Raw genomic sequence first — 3,244 nt, 5'->3', positions numbered from 1 at the left:
CAAGCTACATAAAAAATAGGATATAGTAGGCCCCTGCTTGGATGTTCAATGCCTGCTTTTTAGGCCCCCCCTCACCCCTTAGTTGCCCTCACTTGAACCAAAGAAGTTCCGTCCAAGATGAAAGTTTACTAGCCTCCAAAATATCTTACTTTGTCTGTTTTATCAGCCTGCCTAGCTACTTAGGCCATAAGTCAAATACTTGAAAAACCCCTGAGCTGACTAGGATTGCAATGCATTGTGGGCTGCAACAAAATGCAGCCAGACAACCCTAAAGAAAGCACCTACAGCCCCTACCCAACTATTGATAGGTGACGTCCAGGAAGACTGTGACCCCATAGTACTCAGCCTAAGAGGAACCAGGGGAGGGACCTGCTCATTAGGGAATAAATTACTTGTTGTAACTGTGCTGCATGTGCCTGACCATCAGATCCCCGATCTTGCAAGACCATCATTAAAAGTCTCACTTTTTTGCCGTCCTCTGGGCTCTGAGTTCATTCTTTGGTTTGGATGGGTGAGTTTGTTTCTCACAATAATCAAAAACTTAATTGAAGGAAATTCTTCTGATACGAACTTTTCCACTTGGTATTCAGATTTAAAGTGTCTGGTAAAAATCCTGGCCAAAGAATACCTCTAATTTATTGAATTACAAAGTTATGTAATAACTTATATAGTTTAAGTCTTATAATAAGCCTCATTATCAAATATCAAAATGTATTATGACATATAATAATAATCAAGTGAAATATTGTTACAAGAATTTGCCCATATGCCTATAGCAATGAAATACAATACAGAACCCAGAAAACGCCATACAAAGGCATGAAAATGTGATGCATGACAGAGGAAGCATTAAAGCCAATGGGAAAAGAGTAGACTATTTAATAATTTTGCTTGAATAATTTGTTATCCACATATAAAGGTAATATAATAATTCCACCTCATATAATACACAAAAATATATTATAACTGGATTAAAGTCTTAATGTGTAAAGTAAAACTTCAAAAACCTTTGAAGATAATATTATGACCTTGGGAAGAAACAAATATTTTAAATAAGATGTCCCCAAGCCCAAATCATGAAAGAAAAATTGGATGCACTATTTTAAAATTTTCTGCCTCTTTGCAGAAAATGACATTATGAAAATGACAAGCAGTAGACTGGGAGAAGATTTTAGTAACACATAAAACTGATAAGACACTTTCTATCCAGAATAAAGAGGAGAATAACTTCTACTAATCCTTAAGGAAAAGGCAATCAAAAAGAAAAAAAAAAAAAGAATAGGTACAGGTAAAAGAAAACCTTAATGGCCAGTAAACAAATGAAAAGATGCTCCACCTCCCTAGTAACCAAGGAAGTAAAAATAGGACCCATAATGAGATACACTTTACATGCAACAGACTGGTATAGATAAAAAATTCTGACAAAATCACATTAGCAAGGATGTGAATGGAGTTGGAAACTCTAATTGCTTGTGGGAGTGTAAATTGCTGCAGTTGATTTGGGAAGGACTTGGCAATATCTAGTAAAGCTGAAGTCTATGTAAAGTCAGATCTACGGCTTACTGATTCCACTCTAAGGTTTTGATCCTGGAGAACCTTTCACAAAAATATATGCATAAGAATCTTCACAGCCATTTTGCCTGCAGTAGGAAGTTGGAAAGAACTTAAAATGTCCACTTATAGGAGAATAATCAGATTGGTTACAATCTATTTAATACCACATTTAAATTATTTAATGAAGCTGTACATATCAATATAGTAATCAGAAAAATATACTATTGAATGAAATAAGCCAGTTGCAGAATAGCTCATGGAATGTGTACCATTCATAAAGCTTAAGCAGGCAAAACAATGTAATATATAGTTCTAAACTGTATACATGGTTGCAAACTATATATTATATAAATATATATATAGTAAGGTATATATGTAGTGACATTTTTAAAATGTAGAGATATTTAAATATGTAGTAACTTTTTAAAAATGCACAGAAAGATAAATACTAAATTCAGGATAGAAGTTAATGTTGGTGGTCATAGAAAAACCTTAATTTGCCTTCATTAAGCTTTATTTCATAAACTTGGGGGATGGGCACATTGGAGATCTTATTGTTTATATTATTTGTAAGCAGAAGGTACTTAATATAATAATACATAAGACTATGACATTAATAATGCTAATTTACAATTTCAGATTACTTTTACAAACATTCTGAAGTATGAATAATAAGGGATGGCATAATGGTGAAAGGGAAAAAATTGTACTGACTCTTTAATAGTTTGTATTTTACAAACAAATTGTAGCCTTTTTTTGCCACTGACAATTAGAAAAGAGCTTAAAAGGTACTTTTGAAAAACTTGGCAATTTCTCTATGTCTAGTTACAAAAACAAGACATATGAACTTTCCACAACTCTGGGAAGATGTAAGCAAATTAAACTTCGTACTTATAGAAAATAACATAAAAAAACAGTAAGGCAGAAAAACAAGAAAGCATGAAAGAGTAATAGTAGAAATATCGTTCACAGCAGTTGATATAGAAACTAATTTGACTGAAATATATGGTACCTGACCTGTTTTGGATAAAATATTTTTTCTAGAGTTTGGATATCTTAATCTCAAAATGTGTTGTCGTGGATATGGCATAGAATAAATTTAGAATCTAAAAAGAAAAACAAAGTTCAGGTTTCATGTTACCAAGTATAATCTTGTAGTTAATTTGAGAATGTGTTAGGTATCTGTTATTGCTTTTCTTTTAGACTGAATATAGGGCAAAAAAAAAAAAAATCCAAAACAATTTTAGTTATAAAAGAACATAAATGCAGTTTCTTATCAATTTTTACAACAAAACAGAACTTCAAATGTGCACTAATTCTCCTTAAAAAGGTAATTTAGCATCTGGCAATAATCTTAAAATGTTGTGTTAAATAAAAGTGGTGGAAAATCATTTATCAGAGCAATAATTTGACAGGCAGTAAAACACGGTGTTTAAGCTCATAAACTCCAGAACTGGTCTGTTTTTGAATCTCAGCTCTGGTATTTACTCAGAGCTGATATTTATACGTTGGACAAGCTACTTAACTATTCTGTGTCTACTTTCTTCATCTGAAAAATAGGGAATGAAAATAGGTCTCAGATGCAATATTCAACACACTCAGCCACTGGTATAGTAATATAAATTATTACTTAAATACATACATATATTAAAATATATTTTCTTTTCTTTTCTAAATATATACACAGGGT

This window comes from Rhinopithecus bieti, unplaced genomic scaffold, assembly GCF_001698545.2.
Source record: "Rhinopithecus bieti isolate Rb0 unplaced genomic scaffold, ASM169854v2 scaffold_15136, whole genome shotgun sequence".
NCBI classification, from domain to species: domain Eukaryota; kingdom Metazoa; phylum Chordata; class Mammalia; order Primates; family Cercopithecidae; genus Rhinopithecus; species Rhinopithecus bieti.
This window is presented reverse-complemented; position numbering follows the sequence as displayed.